This window comes from Dama dama, unplaced genomic scaffold (genome assembly GCF_033118175.1).
Source record: "Dama dama isolate Ldn47 unplaced genomic scaffold, ASM3311817v1 ptg000412l, whole genome shotgun sequence".
Classification (NCBI taxonomy): domain Eukaryota; kingdom Metazoa; phylum Chordata; class Mammalia; order Artiodactyla; family Cervidae; genus Dama; species Dama dama.
In genome coordinates, this window is record NW_026871099.1 from 17,635 (window position 1) to 34,561 (window position 16,927).

Genomic DNA, 16,927 nt, shown 5'->3' on the forward strand with positions numbered 1-16,927 from the left:
CCCGGACCCAGCCGGTGGCTCACGGATTGCGCTGGAAGGCACACCCCAGCCCTGGCAGCCGCCGGCCCCACCTCTTCACCTTTCCCAACGTCTGTCTCCAAGCTCCCTGGCTCACTCTCCCCACACTCCGAGAATCAATCACCCTCCGTTTGCACAGCCAGGAGCAAGGAAGTTGCCACATCTGGCAAGGATACCTCCCTTTTCCCTGGAGTGTCCCTGGAGCATCATCTAGCAGGAGGAGTTCCTGCAGAAGTCCACACGCTCCCGGCCCTGGGCCCAGATCGGTTTCCAACCGCAACGCCCTCACCACCTCACACACCACCCCCTCCCCTGGAACCCTCTTGCCCGCCTCACCTCAGCATCAGCCCTGCTCCGCCAGTAACACCACCTCAGCCTGCACCCTCACCATCCCCCTTCTCCCCCAAACGCACCCATTCCACCCACCCCTGCTCCCCACCTCCCCCATCTCCACTCCACACCCCCCCGCCCGCGCGCAAACACACACACACACACACACACACACACACACACACACACAAAAGCCCGGTTCCTCCTCCATGAGCCATCCCAAATCCTACTCTTGTCAAGGAACCCGCCTCTGCCTTTGTCCCACTGGCCCGTCTCCCCCCAACCCCGACCCCAACCCTTGGCCTGTTCCTTTTTCTGCTTCTTCCAACGCCAGTAGAACTGATTTCCTTTCCTGGGTTAGTCTCAGGTGCACGGCACAGTGATTCAGTCCCCTGTTCTTTTCCAGGTGATTTTCCAGTGTAGGTTAAGGCGAGATACGAATACAGATCTCATGCTACAGAGGAAAGCTTTGTTGCTCATCTCCTGTAGGTATACTAGTTCCTCTCTCTTGATCCGACTCCAACTTCGTCCGTCCGCTGCCTTTCCCCTCGGGTAGCCCTATGGACGTTTTCTATGTCTGAAGGTCGTTTTCCCCTTTGCACATAGATTCATTTGCATTCGTTGGCAGAGTCCACAGAGCTTTGTCCCTCTCCACCCGACTCACTTCACTCAGTGGACCCTTCTGTGGGTCCGTCCAGCGTCGCGGCCCGTGGCGATGGCCGCTCCTTCTTGACGGCTGCGTCATATTCCACGGTACACATATACCTCTTCTTCTCGTGCCGCCGGGCACTTGGGCGTTCCCCATGTCTCGGCTCTGGCACAGAGGGCTGCGATGACCCTGGGGGATGCCTGCATCTCTTCCCATCAGGGGTGATGTCTTTTCCCGATGGGTACCCGGGATTGGGTTTGCTGGATCACAGCGTAAGCTCTTCTTTTTCCTATTGCTGGACGGATCCTCGACGGATTGACTTCCAGGGAGCAGTAGATGTTGTTCTGGAAGTGTAGCTGGTCTACACCGTGGTGTCCGTTTCCACTGGACAGCGTCGTGATTCCGTCCTGTGTGTGTAGGATGATGTTTTCAGATCGCTTTCCATTACAGGGGGTGACAGGAGATTGCATCCTATTCCCTGTGGTAGCCTGTGTGTCTTTGCTGGTCGTCTCCTTTCTACTCAGCACTAGTACGGTATGTCCGTTGAGCCCGGCTCTTCATTCATCCCTCCGTCCCTGACTTTGCCCTTGGGAAGCCCGAAGCTGCTTTCCTGTGTCTCGGGGGCTGTCGCTGCTTGGCACAGGGATGAATGTGTACCACACTTTCGATTCCACCCATCTGTGACCTTGTCTGTTTGACTCCCCTCACCAAGGGTCATATTCTGCAGCTCCGGCTGCTGTTGCTGCCAGTGACACTATGTGACTCTTGTGGACGGCTCAGTGACATCGCGTCCTCTCCCTTTCTCTGACAGCGCGTCTCCGTGGGTGAGCCGCTGGGGATGGGCACTAGGGGTTTCTCCCCGTCTTGGCTACGGCAAACGGTGCTGCTACGACCGTGGGGTTTGCATGTGCCTTTCTGAATGAAGAGTTGAGCCTTTCACGGATACGGACCCCGCTCGCCTGTCTCCCGCTTACTTAGTTACCTATGTATTCCGTGTCCTTTTGAAAGCTCACTCCAAAGTCATAGTAGCGGTTGTTGTGCGAGTAGAGTGGATTTCCAACATTGTGCTCCTTTCCGATGGACTGCAACGTGATTCTGTTTCCCAGGTACAGATTTCAGATTTCATGTATGTTTTCAGACTCTTTTCCGCTTGAGGTTATTACAGGGTACTGACTCTTATTGCCTGTGTTGAACTGGATAACCTTGGTGCGTCTCCCATTATAGGCGGTCCTGCGTATCTGTTCGTTGCAGCTCCAGAGTCATCCCTCCACCGCTGCCCTTCCGCCTGCGTTACACTAAGGCGGTTTTCTGCGTGAGCCGGTCTCTCTTCGGCAAATAGGTTCGTTTTGTATTCTTTTACACGTTCCACATGCTTCTGTCCAACTCGGTCTGACGTTCTTCACCAAGTCTAAGAGTCTCTAGGTCCATCATTGCTTGTGACAAATGGCAATCCTTTCCTTTTCTCTTTAGGACCGAGTGATCGTTCCTTGGGACATCTATGCCACGTCTTCTTGGGCCCGCCGTTCGAGGATGGGCACTGGGGTTTCTTCCGTGTCGTGGCTATGGCAAGTAGTGCTGCAGTGTGCAGGGCGAGTACGGACCTTTAGACCTCTCCGAGGTTAGTTCTCTGCGGGTGTGTACCCAGGACGGGGTGTGCTCGGTCAGATGGGAGCTCTCTTTGGTCCTCATGAAACCCCAGGCATCCCCGCTGCCAACCACCACCCACCATCCCACCCTGATCCCCCAGCAATGGCACACCCGAGACTGGACATCTGGTCCTGATGAGTGGGGACTTGGGTCTCTGGGGCGGGACGGTGGGCCCACCCTGTTCCGACCGGGTCTGGCCCCCGTCTGGCGCTCCGTTTCTGTGGCTCGCTTGCCAGCGTGCTAGCCAGCGCCCGGAGCCCCAGCCCACCGCCGAGCCTGAGCAACCTGCGGCACCGCGCGCCAGGGTGGCACGCACGCTCACCCGCCAGCCCGCCCACACGGCGTGCTCTCCCACCACCTCCCTCACGCCACAGCCCCCTCAGGGTCACCGCCTGCCCTCTGCCTCTCCCGCCAGGCCCCAGGCTCGGGCCCCATCTACCCGCCACCGTCCCCCTGCAGCCCCGGGCCATCCCTCACACGCCCTCCCCTGCCCTGGCGTTCACCAGTGCGGGCCTGCCTCCAGCTCCGCAGACCCACCCCTGCCACCCGCCCACCCCGACCGCACACCTGTCCCAGCCTCACACGGGTGCCTGGCACGGCGTCGCCACCGCCTCCATGCTTCTGCAGAGGCCCTGCTCGAGTGGCCGGCCCATCTCTCGGCCAGGTCCCCGCGAGTCCCATGCCTCCCCTTCCCGCCGGCCCTCCACGCAGACGCCACGCCCAAGCACCCCTGGGCCTGCCTCCCCGCACCCGGCTCGCTGCCGCCCCCTCTCCCTGCGATGGCTCTGCCCCGGTCCCTGATCCTCGTGGGAGCACCCACCAGCCATGGCCCCAGGCAGCTTCGTCCCGCACTCTCACCCACGCACGCTGACGCCCACGGCCCCGGCAGGGGCGTCGAGGAAACCTCCTGCGGCGATGGCTAGCACGCGTCAGGTCACAGGTTCTCCTTTGGCCCAGGGGACTCAGCTTTGTCCCGTCGCCCCCGAGCGTGCCGCCCTCGCCGCACGATGGTGCCCTTCGTCGGCCGTCCACTCCCCCACCCCCCCACCCCCCAAAGGACACAGTCCTTCAACAGTCGTGAAACCCTTTGGGGTTATAGACGGGCTCAAGCTTGGGCTAAGAGGAGATTGTGGGTGGCGACGACCCCCGGCGAGAGTTCCTGGGGACGTCGATGACAGTCTGTGGAGAGGGATGGAGTTGATCCTGGACAGACAGATTGGAGAGAATGGCAAAGTAGGAGATGTCATATCTAGGGCAGGGGTGCGTGGAACAGGGCGCTCTGTGTGTGTGTGTGTGTGTGTGTGTGTGTGTGTGTGTGTGTGTGTGCAGCCAGGTGCCCACCTTTGGTTCGTTGTCGGGGAGGGACATCTGGTAAACCTTGCCTCACTCCGGGAGGATTGAGAGCTGTGGTCAGGCAAGGGAAACACCATGTTGGTCGGCTTGCCCACCCTGGCCGGCATCACTGCCTGGGGCGCATCTGCCACCTCCCAGCTGGTTGGCTGGGTTTTCCCGGCCGGCCCGCCCCGCCGGGACCTGCGTGCTCCCTCACTTCCCCCGCGCGGTGCTGTGACTCGCAGCACGGGCCCACATTCGTCTTCACCCCTTTGCCTCGGGGAGAGCGAAGAAGAACTCAAGAGCCTCTTGATGAAAGTGAAAGAGGAAAATGACAAAGTTGGCTTCCAACTCAACATTCAGAAAACTAAGCTCGTGGCATCCGGTCCCATCACTTCATGGCAAACAGATGGGGAAACAATGGAAACCGGGCGAGACTTCACTGAGGTGGGGGGGGGGGCTCCCCCAAATCACTGCAGATGGTGGCCGCGGCCATGAAATTAAAAGACGTCCGCCTCTTGGGAGAAAAGCTCTGACCAAGCTAGACAGCATGTCGAAAAGCAGAGACATGACTCTGCCACGAGGGTCCATCTCGTGAAAGCCACGGTCTGTCCAGCAGTCACGGACAGATGTGAGAGTTGCAGCATAAAGAAAGCTGAGCGCTGAAGAAGCGATGCTTTTGAACTGCGCTGTTGGAGAAGACTCTTGAGAGTCCCTTGGACTGCCAGGAGATCCAACCAGTCAATCCTAGAGGAAATCAGTCCTGAATATTCATTGGAAGCCCTGAGGCTGAAGCTGACACTTCAGTCAGTCCTCTGGCCACCTGACGCAAAGGACTGACTCCCTGGAAAAGACCTCGACGGAAGGCAGGAGGAGACGGGGACGACACGACACGCCAGAAGGTGAGATGGTTGGACGGCATCGCCGACTCGCTGGACCTGAGTTTGAGCACGCTGCGGGAGTTGGTGATGGCCAGGGAAGCCTGGGCTGCTGCAGTGCCCTGAGCGACTGAACCCATCGATACCGATGCCTCCCGGGCGCCGTGGTCCGCCTCCCAGAGCCCACTCAGGACCAGAACCCTCTTGGAGTCACCAGCGGCGCACGGGAGTCGCAGCCAGCCCGGGACCTGGCACTCAATGGCCAAGCCGCCCAGAGAGGTGGCTGGCATGCGGGACATGGGGAGGCAGGCGTGTCCGTGGCCACTGGCCCCACTCCCAGAGCCAGATCCCCCTCGCTCGTCCTCGGCTGTGGCCACCGCCGCGGCCGCTGCCGGCCCGCGCTGGCGACCACCACAGCCCACGCCCCGACCCCTACCCCCACCCGCCCTGTCCGACCCCACCTCCTCCCCAGCACCACTGCCAGCAGGAGAACCAGCACAAGCCCAGGAGCATCGCCGCTGCCACCAGGGGCAGCAGCCGCCGCCCCTCAGGAGGGAGGGGGCGGGGGCTGGGGCTGGGAGGCCTCAGGCGGGTCGTGGTGGAAGCGGCGCGAGGTGGCCACTGCGGCCAAAAGGTTTGCCCCGGGGGACGGCGGGGGTGGCCTGAATCGCGCTTGGGCTGGAGCTGCAGGGTCCCGGGGCCTCTGTCGCAGCGCTGAGCAAGCGTAGGCTAAAAGGGTGGTGGGGTCGCCGGCGAGGAGATCGGCAGGTGGCGGGCGGAGGGGAAGAAGAAAGGCTTCCCTGACCGGGAATCGAACCCGGGCCGCGGCGGTGAGAGCGCCGAATCCTAACCACTAGACCACCAGGGAGCGTCGGGGTTCGGCCCTCGCCTGCTCCTGCCGAACCCAGCGCCTCCGGGCCGCCCGCCGTCCCGCCGGCCCGCGCCACCGTGGTGCCCACACCCGGCCTTTGCAAGGCAAGTCCAGCCGCCCGCCGGCCCTGTCAGTCCGCCTGCCCTGGCGGGCCGTCTTGCTCTCAGCAGCCTCAAAACACTGCGCGCGCCACCGGCTTCTCGCACACACGCCCAAAGCCGCGCGCCAGCTGCCTGGCTCCCTGCTCCCAGCTCTCTCTGCCCCGAACGCCCCTGCCGGGAGGGCGGCGGACCTCAGCAAAAGGTCGGCCCGCTGCGTTGGCCGGGAATCGAACCCGGGTCAACTGCTTGGAAGGCAGCTATGCTCACCACTATACCACCAACGCTGCTCAGCCCGGGCCGCCGCCAGACGCCGGCCCCGGGCTCGCCCCAGCACACTCTCGCCGCCGCCGCCGCCGCATCCCTGCCCCGACGCCCCGTCAGCGGGAGGCTCTGCGCCGCCGCCGGCGCCACCAGCAGCCCACCAGCAAGCCCATCCGCGCCAGCTCTACGCAGCGGCCGGGGTCCACCGGCCCCACCGCCCCGGGGCGGCGCTCCCGCGGCCTTGCGGTCCCCCGGCCGTTCGCTCCCCGCCGCGGCCCGCGAACGCCTCCGCCCTCACCGCCGGGGGGCAACGCGGGGCACGCGGCTTCCAGCAGCCAGCTGGCCAAAGCCCTTCTCCACCGTGCGCTGGGCGAGGCCACTTCCCACGACGACAGGGGGACACGGGAGCCAGCCGCCTGCAGGCGTCACGGCGCTGTGCCGCGCCGCGCCGCGGGGGCGTCGCGAGCCTAGGAGCCCACTGAGGCAGCCCCTGTGGGCGGGCGGGCCGCAAGATCCGGCTATGGTCGGGCAAGGCCGTGGGGTGGCCAAGGAGGCCGTCGCTCCGCCGTGGCGACCGAGCGCCCGGCGACGACAGAGGGCTCAGGCTGGAGGGCTGCACCGGTAGAGGGGGTCGGCGGTGGCCAGGCGCCTGGTCCAAAGGCGGACGGAGGAGACGAAGGGCCCTTGGGGGCCAGGCGGCAGGACAGAGCGCCACCGCGGCCACCAAAAAGGCTGTGCTGCCTCCCCGTCGGGGAATCGAACCCCGGTCTCCCGCGTGACAGGCGGGGATACTCACCACTATACTAACGAGGACGGCGGCGACCGCCCTGCCGCCCGGCCCCTCTCGGGCTCTCGGGCTGCCTGCCCACGCCTCCCCGTGCCCACCACGGGCCCCGACCCGACCGCCCACCAAACCAACCGCCTCAGTCACAGAGGCGGCCCGCGACCCCGACACGGACCCGGACCCCCCGGGGCACTGGACACTCCTCGTGCGCGCCGCCTCTTGCCTCCAACGCGGCCATTCCGCCGGGAGAAGGGGGTCCGAGAAGGCAAGCGAGGCTGCGAGGACACGGTGGGCGCGCGCCGGCCCGCGTCTGGCGAGGAGGGGCGCGGGTGAGGAGGGGACGGCCCGCCAAGGGCCGGGCTGGGTCCGGGGCGCGACCGGCGGCGCAGCCGGGCGCCTCGGCCGGCCCCGTCGCTCACCCACAACAGACGGCCGCCTGCCTGCCTGCCTGCCTGCATGCCTGCCTGCCTGGCGCGGCGCACCGCGCGGCCCGCCACGGGCGCCGGGGCTCGCGCCGCGTCGGGTCTCAGCCAGGCGAGCGGCCACGCGCCCGCCCAGGCCCGCCGTCAGGATGGCCGAGCGGTCTAAGGCGCTGCGTTCAGGTCGCAGTCTCCCCTGGAGGCGTGGGTTCGAATCCCACTCCTGACAAGCCAGCCTTTTGGCCCGCCGGACAAACGCACCCGTCCTCCCCGCGCCACAGCCTTTCTCCACACACGCCCGCGCCCCCCCCCCCCCCCGCCACCTGCACCCCACAACCAGGAACCTTCAGTCCTTCTCAGCGCATCTTTCCTCCTCAGCTGGCTGCGGCTGCAGCTGCTGCTTTTCCGGCCTCCCCGCCTGCGCCTCGCGCACCCTCGCCCACCCTCCCACTCGCAAGGCCCCACCCCGCCCCGCCCCGCCCCCGTCGGCGCCGACGCGCGCGGCCCCGCGGCGGGTGGCAAGCCCTCCTCGCTTCGCGGGCGCTGCGACTTCTGCCTGCTGAACGGCCAACTCGCTCTCGCAGCCTTGCTTCCACGTCCGCCCCCGGCCGCTCTCCCTCCGGCCGGCACCCTGTCGCCCGCGCCCGCGCCGCCGGCCCGCCTGCGCCACCCAGCCACACCCAGGCGGCCGAGCCCCCGCGCCTTGCCCGCCAGGGGGCTGCTGCGTGCCCTCCACGCTTCTCCGCCTTGCGGCCTCGGCCGGGCCACACCTGCCTGCCTCCCGCCCGGGACGCGCGCCACGCATCCTTGCTGCGGGCCGGCGAACACCGGCCTTCCGTGCACGAACCCGTCCCGGGAAGGGCGCTCGGCTGGCGTGGGAGCGGAAGCCCTGCGTGCCCGTCCAGCCCACCCACAGGCGCCCAGCCCGCGCGCCCCGGCCCTCGGCGCCACCGCGCCCGTTCCCGGGGGGGGAAGCCGCCGCCCGGGCCGGAGCCAAGCCCGGCCTGGCGTGCTCCCTGCCTCAGCCGGCAGTCCCCGAGCCAGGAGCCGCTCTGCCCAAGGGCCCCTCCTCACCACCACCACCACCCACCCTGTCAGAGCGGAGCGCCGGTGAGCGCCGTCGGCCAGAGCGCAGGAGCCAGGCTCACACGCCTTTGGGTCCTCGGGCCTGAGCGCCGCTCGGGGCGGCGGCGGGGGCGCCCCGGGGAGTCGCGCTCCCGCGCTCGCGAGCATCCAGCACAGGCCGAGCCCGGGGTCCCGGCCCCCGCCCGCAATGGCACGCTCCATCCCGCCCCTGCCGGAAAGCCAGCCCGCCAGAGGGGTTTTGGGTCGGGACCCGGCAGGTCGCTGAGAGGAACGTCGGCGCGCGGCCGCGGCGACCACGCAGCGCCTGCCTGCGCCTGGGATTCCGGCGCCGGGCAGACGGCGTCGGCTCCTGGCCCCCTCGGGCGACACCGACAGCGTCGCGGCGGCCGTGGTCGGCGCAGAAGGCGCGGGACCGGCCGAGTGGGCCGGCGGCCCGCCGCCCCGGGGTCCCTCCGAGAGCGCCGCGCCCTGGGGTCCTGCACGTGCCCGGACCCTGGCTTTGAGGTCGGCCGCCCGTGGTCTCCTGCTCCGATGGAGCAGACAGATGCCCACTGGGCGAGCGGTGAGCAGTGACGGGCGGGTGTTGGCCAGCGCCTCTGGGGCGGCGTCGGGCGGCGGCGGCCACCGGTGCATGGGTGGTTCAGTGGTAGAATTCTCGCCTGCCACGCGGGAGGCCCGGGTTCGATTCCCGGCCCATGCAACCCCAGCGTCCCCTTTTGGTCCCGCACTGCAGTCTCAGAGCCGAGCTAGGTCTGCCCGCTCCAAGGCGCTCAAGGGAGCGCTCCTGCAACCGCTGGCTGTTACCTGCCGCCCGCTGCCTCTCCCACGCAGCTGCCCACGACCCCTCCCGCCCCCACACACGGCCCTGCTGCCAAGCCGCTGTGGCCCCAAGCCCTGCGGGCTCAGCCCCCCCGTGTGCCCAGGCACCTCCCTTGTGGTTGCTGGCTTCCTCACCCGGACCCAGCCGGTGGCTCACGGATTGCGCTGGAAGGCACACCCCAGCCCTGGCAGCCGCCGGCCCCACCTCTTCACCTTTCCCAACGTCTGTCTCCAAGCTCCCTGGCTCACTCTCCCCACACTCCGAGAATCAATCACCCTCCGTTTGCACAGCCAGGAGCAAGGAAGTTGCCACATCTGGCAAGGATACCTCCCTTTTCCCTGGAGTGTCCCTGGAGCATCATCTAGCAGGAGGAGTTCCTGCAGAAGTCCACACGCTCCCGGCCCTGGGCCCAGATCGGTTTCCAACCGCAACGCCCTCACCACCTCACACACCACCCCCTCCCCTGGAACCCTCTTGCCCGCCTCACCTCAGCATCAGCCCTGCTCCGCCAGTAACACCACCTCAGCCTGCACCCTCACCATCCCCCTTCTCCCCCAAACGCACCCATTCCACCCACCCCTGCTCCCCACCTCCCCCATCTCCACTCCACACCCCCCCGCCCGCGCGCAAACACACACACACACACACACACACACACACACACACACACAAAAGCCCGGTTCCTCCTCCATGAGCCATCCCAAATCCTACTCTTGTCAAGGAACCCGCCTCTGCCTTTGTCCCACTGGCCCGTCTCCCCCCAACCCCGACCCCAACCCTTGGCCTGTTCCTTTTTCTGCTTCTTCCAACGCCAGTAGAACTGATTTCCTTTCCTGGGTTAGTCTCAGGTGCACGGCACAGTGATTCAGTCCCCTGTTCTTTTCCAGGTGATTTTCCAGTGTAGGTTAAGGCGAGATACGAATACAGATCTCATGCTACAGAGGAAAGCTTTGTTGCTCATCTCCTGTAGGTATACTAGTTCCTCTCTCTTGATCCGACTCCAACTTCGTCCGTCCGCTGCCTTTCCCCTCGGGTAGCCCTATGGACGTTTTCTATGTCTGAAGGTCGTTTTCCCCTTTGCACATAGATTCATTTGCATTCGTTGGCAGAGTCCACAGAGCTTTGTCCCTCTCCACCCGACTCACTTCACTCAGTGGACCCTTCTGTGGGTCCGTCCAGCGTCGCGGCCCGTGGCGATGGCCGCTCCTTCTTGACGGCTGCGTCATATTCCACGGTACACATATACCTCTTCTTCTCGTGCCGCCGGGCACTTGGGCGTTCCCCATGTCTCGGCTCTGGCACAGAGGGCTGCGATGACCCTGGGGGATGCCTGCATCTCTTCCCATCAGGGGTGATGTCTTTTCCCGATGGGTACCCGGGATTGGGTTTGCTGGATCACAGCGTAAGCTCTTCTTTTTCCTATTGCTGGACGGATCCTCGACGGATTGACTTCCAGGGAGCAGTAGATGTTGTTCTGGAAGTGTAGCTGGTCTACACCGTGGTGTCCGTTTCCACTGGACAGCGTCGTGATTCCGTCCTGTGTGTGTAGGATGATGTTTTCAGATCGCTTTCCATTACAGGGGGTGACAGGAGATTGCATCCTATTCCCTGTGGTAGCCTGTGTGTCTTTGCTGGTCGTCTCCTTTCTACTCAGCACTAGTACGGTATGTCCGTTGAGCCCGGCTCTTCATTCATCCCTCCGTCCCTGACTTTGCCCTTGGGAAGCCCGAAGCTGCTTTCCTGTGTCTCGGGGGCTGTCGCTGCTTGGCACAGGGATGAATGTGTACCACACTTTCGATTCCACCCATCTGTGACCTTGTCTGTTTGACTCCCCTCACCAAGGGTCATATTCTGCAGCTCCGGCTGCTGTTGCTGCCAGTGACACTATGTGACTCTTGTGGACGGCTCAGTGACATCGCGTCCTCTCCCTTTCTCTGACAGCGCGTCTCCGTGGGTGAGCCGCTGGGGATGGGCACTAGGGGTTTCTCCCCGTCTTGGCTACGGCAAACGGTGCTGCTACGACCGTGGGGTTTGCATGTGCCTTTCTGAATGAAGAGTTGAGCCTTTCACGGATACGGACCCCGCTCGCCTGTCTCCCGCTTACTTAGTTACCTATGTATTCCGTGTCCTTTTGAAAGCTCACTCCAAAGTCATAGTAGCGGTTGTTGTGCGAGTAGAGTGGATTTCCAACATTGTGCTCCTTTCCGATGGACTGCAACGTGATTCTGTTTCCCAGGTACAGATTTCAGATTTCATGTATGTTTTCAGACTCTTTTCCGCTTGAGGTTATTACAGGGTACTGACTCTTATTGCCTGTGTTGAACTGGATAACCTTGGTGCGTCTCCCATTATAGGCGGTCCTGCGTATCTGTTCGTTGCAGCTCCAGAGTCATCCCTCCACCGCTGCCCTTCCGCCTGCGTTACACTAAGGCGGTTTTCTGCGTGAGCCGGTCTCTCTTCGGCAAATAGGTTCGTTTTGTATTCTTTTACACGTTCCACATGCTTCTGTCCAACTCGGTCTGACGTTCTTCACCAAGTCTAAGAGTCTCTAGGTCCATCATTGCTTGTGACAAATGGCAATCCTTTCCTTTTCTCTTTAGGACCGAGTGATCGTTCCTTGGGACATCTATGCCACGTCTTCTTGGGCCCGCCGTTCGAGGATGGGCACTGGGGTTTCTTCCGTGTCGTGGCTATGGCAAGTAGTGCTGCAGTGTGCAGGGCGAGTACGGACCTTTAGACCTCTCCGAGGTTAGTTCTCTGCGGGTGTGTACCCAGGACGGGGTGTGCTCGGTCAGATGGGAGCTCTCTTTGGTCCTCATGAAACCCCAGGCATCCCCGCTGCCAACCACCACCCACCATCCCACCCTGATCCCCCAGCAATGGCACACCCGAGACTGGACATCTGGTCCTGATGAGTGGGGACTTGGGTCTCTGGGGCGGGACGGTGGGCCCACCCTGTTCCGACCGGGTCTGGCCCCCGTCTGGCGCTCCGTTTCTGTGGCTCGCTTGCCAGCGTGCTAGCCAGCGCCCGGAGCCCCAGCCCACCGCCGAGCCTGAGCAACCTGCGGCACCGCGCGCCAGGGTGGCACGCACGCTCACCCGCCAGCCCGCCCACACGGCGTGCTCTCCCACCACCTCCCTCACGCCACAGCCCCCTCAGGGTCACCGCCTGCCCTCTGCCTCTCCCGCCAGGCCCCAGGCTCGGGCCCCATCTACCCGCCACCGTCCCCCTGCAGCCCCGGGCCATCCCTCACACGCCCTCCCCTGCCCTGGCGTTCACCAGTGCGGGCCTGCCTCCAGCTCCGCAGACCCACCCCTGCCACCCGCCCACCCCGACCGCACACCTGTCCCAGCCTCACACGGGTGCCTGGCACGGCGTCGCCACCGCCTCCATGCTTCTGCAGAGGCCCTGCTCGAGTGGCCGGCCCATCTCTCGGCCAGGTCCCCGCGAGTCCCATGCCTCCCCTTCCCGCCGGCCCTCCACGCAGACGCCACGCCCAAGCACCCCTGGGCCTGCCTCCCCGAACCCGGCTCGCTGCCGCCCCCTCTCCCTGCGATGGCTCTGCCCCGGTCCCTGATCCTCGTGGGAGCACCCACCAGCCATGGCCCCAGGCAGCTTCGTCCCGCACTCTCACCCACGCACGCTGACGCCCACGGCCCCGGCAGGGGCGTCGAGGAAACCTCCTGCGGCGATGGCTAGCACGCGTCAGGTCACAGGTTCTCCTTTGGCCCAGGGGACTCAGCTTTGTCCCGTCGCCCCCGAGCGTGCCGCCCTCGCCGCACGATGGTGCCCTTCGTCGGCCGTCCACTCCCCCACCCCCCCACCCCCCAAAGGACACAGTCCTTCAACAGTCGTGAAACCCTTTGGGGTTATAGACGGGCTCAAGCTTGGGCTAAGAGGAGATTGTGGGTGGCGACGACCCCCGGCGAGAGTTCCTGGGGACGTCGATGACAGTCTGTGGAGAGGGATGGAGTTGATCCTGGACAGACAGATTGGAGAGAATGGCAAAGTAGGAGATGTCATATCTAGGGCAGGGGTGCGTGGAACAGGGCGCTCTGTGTGTGTGTGTGTGTGTGTGTGTGTGTGTGTGTGTGTGTGTGTGTGCAGCCAGGTGCCCACCTTTGGTTCGTTGTCGGGGAGGGACATCTGGTAAACCTTGCCTCACTCCGGGAGGATTGAGAGCTGTGGTCAGGCAAGGGAAACACCATGTTGGTCGGCTTGCCCACCCTGGCCGGCATCACTGCCTGGGGCGCATCTGCCACCTCCCAGCTGGTTGGCTGGGTTTTCCTGGCCGGCCCGCCCCGCCGGGACCTGCGTGCTCCCTCACTTCCCCCGCGCGGTGCTGTGACTCGCAGCACGGGCCCACATTCGTCTTCACCCCTTTGCCTCGGGGAGAGCGAAGAAGAACTCAAGAGCCTCTTGATGAAAGTGAAAGAGGAAAATGACAAAGTTGGCTTCCAACTCAACATTCAGAAAACTAAGCTCGTGGCATCCGGTCCCATCACTTCATGGCAAACAGATGGGGAAACAATGGAAACCGGGCGAGACTTCACTGAGGTGGGGGGGGGGGGCTCCCCCAAATCACTGCAGATGGTGGCCGCGGCCATGAAATTAAAAGACGTCCGCCTCTTGGGAGAAAAGCTCTGACCAAGCTAGACAGCATGTCGAAAAGCAGAGACATGACTCTGCCACGAGGGTCCATCTCGTGAAAGCCACGGTCTGTCCAGCAGTCACGGACAGATGTGAGAGTTGCAGCATAAAGAAAGCTGAGCGCTGAAGAAGCGATGCTTTTGAACTGCGCTGTTGGAGAAGACTCTTGAGAGTCCCTTGGACTGCCAGGAGATCCAACCAGTCAATCCTAGAGGAAATCAGTCCTGAATATTCATTGGAAGCCCTGAGGCTGAAGCTGACACTTCAGTCAGTCCTCTGGCCACCTGACGCAAAGGACTGACTCCCTGGAAAAGACCTCGACGGAAGGCAGGAGGAGACGGGGACGACACGACACGCCAGAAGGTGAGATGGTTGGACGGCATCGCCGACTCGCTGGACCTGAGTTTGAGCACGCTGCGGGAGTTGGTGATGGCCAGGGAAGCCTGGGCTGCTGCAGTGCCCTGAGCGACTGAACCCATCGATACCGATGCCTCCCGGGCGCCGTGGTCCGCCTCCCAGAGCCCACTCAGGACCAGAACCCTCTTGGAGTCACCAGCGGCGCACGGGAGTCGCAGCCAGCCCGGGACCTGGCACTCAATGGCCAAGCCGCCCAGAGAGGTGGCTGGCATGCGGGACATGGGGAGGCAGGCGTGTCCGTGGCCACTGGCCCCACTCCCAGAGCCAGATCCCCCTCGCTCGTCCTCGGCTGTGGCCACCGCCGCGGCCGCTGCCGGCCGGCGCTGGCGACCACCACAGCCCACGCCCCGACCCCTACCCCCACCCGCCCTGTCCGACCCCACCTCCTCCCCAGCACCACTGCCAGCAGGAGAACCAGCACAAGCCCAGGAGCATCGCCGCTGCCACCAGGGGCAGCAGCCGCCGCCCCTCAGGAGGGAGGGGGCGGGGGCTGGGGCTGGGAGGCCTCAGGCGGGTCGTGGTGGAAGCGGCGCGAGGTGGCCACTGCGGCCAAAAGGTTTGCCCCGGGGGACGGCGGGGGTGGCCTGAATCGCGCTTGGGCTGGAGCTGCAGGGTCCCGGGGCCTCTGTCGCAGCGCTGAGCAAGCGTAGGCTAAAAGGGTGGTGGGGTCGCCGGCGAGGAGATCGGCAGGTGGCGGGCGGAGGGGAAGAAGAAAGGCTTCCCTGACCGGGAATCGAACCCGGGCCGCGGCGGTGAGAGCGCCGAATCCTAACCACTAGACCACCAGGGAGCGTCGGGGTTCGGCCCTCGCCTGCTCCTGCCGAACCCAGCGCCTCCGGGCCGCCCGCCGTCCCGCCGGCCCGCGCCACCGTGGTGCCCACACCCGGCCTTTGCAAGGCAAGTCCAGCCGCCCGCCGGCCCTGTCAGTCCGCCTGCCCTGGCGGGCCGTCTTGCTCTCAGCAGCCTCAAAACACTGCGCGCGCCACCGGCTTCTCGCACACACGCCCAAAGCCGCGCGCCAGCTGCCTGGCTCCCTGCTCCCAGCTCTCTCTGCCCCGAACGCCCCTGCCGGGAGGGCGGCGGACCTCAGCAAAAGGTCGGCCCGCTGCGTTGGCCGGGAATCGAACCCGGGTCAACTGCTTGGAAGGCAGCTATGCTCACCACTATACCACCAACGCTGCTCAGCCCGGGCCGCCGCCAGACGCCGGCCCCGGGCTCGCCCCAGCACACTCTCGCCGCCGCCGCCGCCGCATCCCTGCCCCGACGCCCCGTCAGCGGGAGGCTCTGCGCCGCCGCCGGCGCCACCAGCAGCCCACCAGCAAGCCCATCCGCGCCAGCTCTACGCAGCGGCCGGGGTCCACCGGCCCCACCGCCCCGGGGCGGCGCTCCCGCGGCCTTGCGGTCCCCCGGCCGTTCGCTCCCCGCCGCGGCCCGCGAACGCCTCCGCCCTCACCGCCGGGGGGCAACGCGGGGCACGCGGCTTCCAGCAGCCAGCTGGCCAAAGCCCTTCTCCACCGTGCGCTGGGCGAGGCCACTTCCCACGACGACAGGGGGACACGGGAGCCAGCCGCCTGCAGGCGTCACGGCGCTGTGCCGCGCCGCGCCGCGGGGGCGTCGCGAGCCTAGGAGCCCACTGAGGCAGCCCCTGTGGGCGGGCGGGCCGCAAGATCCGGCTATGGTCGGGCAAGGCCGTGGGGTGGCCAAGGAGGCCGTCGCTCCGCCGTGGCGACCGAGCGCCCGGCGACGACAGAGGGCTCAGGCTGGAGGGCTGCACCGGTAGAGGGGGTCGGCGGTGGCCAGGCGCCTGGTCCAAAGGCGGACGGAGGAGACGAAGGGCCCTTGGGGGCCAGGCGGCAGGACAGAGCGCCACCGCGGCCACCAAAAAGGCTGTGCTGCCTCCCCGTCGGGGAATCGAACCCCGGTCTCCCGCGTGACAGGCGGGGATACTCACCACTATACTAACGAGGACGGCGGCGACCGCCCTGCCGCCCGGCCCCTCTCGGGCTCTCGGGCTGCCTGCCCACGCCTCCCCGTGCCCACCACGGGCCCCGACCCGACCGCCCACCAAACCAACCGCCTCAGTCACAGAGGCGGCCCGCGACCCCGACACGGACCCGGACCCCCCGGGGCACTGGACACTCCTCGTGCGCGCCGCCTCTTGCCTCCAACGCGGCCATTCCGCCGGGAGAAGGGGGTCCGAGAAGGCAAGCGAGGCTGCGAGGACACGGTGGGCGCGCGCCGGCCCGCGTCTGGCGAGGAGGGGCGCGGGTGAGGAGGGGACGGCCCGCCAAGGGCCGGGCTGGGTCCGGGGCGCGACCGGCGGCGCAGCCGGGCGCCTCGGCCGGCCCCGTCGCTCACCCACAACAGACGGCCGCCTGCCTGCCTGCCTGCCTGCATGCCTGCCTGCCTGGCGCGGCGCACCGCGCGGCCCGCCACGGGCGCCGGGGCTCGCGCCGCGTCGGGTCTCAGCCAGGCGAGCGGCCACGCGCCCGCCCAGGCCCGCCGTCAGGATGGCCGAGCGGTCTAAGGCGCTGCGTTCAGGTCGCAGTCTCCCCTGGAGGCGTGGGTTCGAATCCCACTCCTGACAAGCCAGCCTTTTGGCCCGCCGGACAAACGCACCCGTCCTCCCCGCGCCACAGCCTTTCTCCACACACGCCCGCGCC

General features: G+C 65.8%; 9 non-coding genes across 9 annotated transcripts; 3 read left to right on the top strand and 6 right to left on the bottom strand.

The window, feature by feature from the left end:
- Nucleotides 1–5,650: 5,650 nt before the first annotated feature.
- On the bottom strand, nucleotides 5,651–5,722 carry TRNAE-CUC (transfer RNA glutamic acid (anticodon CUC)). Its single transcript has one exon. It is a non-coding gene; the product is annotated as a tRNA-Glu (tRNA).
- Nucleotides 5,723–6,038: 316 nt separating this feature from the next.
- TRNAG-UCC (transfer RNA glycine (anticodon UCC)) lies at nucleotides 6,039–6,110 on the bottom strand. The gene has a single exon. It is a non-coding gene; the product is annotated as a tRNA-Gly (tRNA).
- Nucleotides 6,111–6,828: 718 nt separating this feature from the next.
- Nucleotides 6,829–6,900, bottom strand: TRNAD-GUC (transfer RNA aspartic acid (anticodon GUC)). Its single transcript has one exon. It is a non-coding gene; the product is annotated as a tRNA-Asp (tRNA).
- A 536-nt stretch (nucleotides 6,901–7,436) lies between these two features.
- TRNAL-CAG (transfer RNA leucine (anticodon CAG)) lies at nucleotides 7,437–7,519 on the top strand. The gene has a single exon. It is a non-coding gene; the product is annotated as a tRNA-Leu (tRNA).
- Nucleotides 7,520–9,005: 1,486 nt separating this feature from the next.
- Nucleotides 9,006–9,076, top strand: TRNAG-GCC (transfer RNA glycine (anticodon GCC)). Its single transcript has one exon. It is a non-coding gene; the product is annotated as a tRNA-Gly (tRNA).
- A 5,906-nt stretch (nucleotides 9,077–14,982) lies between these two features.
- Nucleotides 14,983–15,054, bottom strand: TRNAE-CUC (transfer RNA glutamic acid (anticodon CUC)). Its single transcript has one exon. It is a non-coding gene; the product is annotated as a tRNA-Glu (tRNA).
- A 316-nt stretch (nucleotides 15,055–15,370) lies between these two features.
- TRNAG-UCC (transfer RNA glycine (anticodon UCC)) lies at nucleotides 15,371–15,442 on the bottom strand. Its single transcript has one exon. It is a non-coding gene; the product is annotated as a tRNA-Gly (tRNA).
- A 718-nt stretch (nucleotides 15,443–16,160) lies between these two features.
- Nucleotides 16,161–16,232, bottom strand: TRNAD-GUC (transfer RNA aspartic acid (anticodon GUC)). The gene has a single exon. It is a non-coding gene; the product is annotated as a tRNA-Asp (tRNA).
- Nucleotides 16,233–16,768: 536 nt separating this feature from the next.
- Nucleotides 16,769–16,851, top strand: TRNAL-CAG (transfer RNA leucine (anticodon CAG)). Its single transcript has one exon. It is a non-coding gene; the product is annotated as a tRNA-Leu (tRNA).
- Nucleotides 16,852–16,927: the final 76 nt, after the last annotated feature.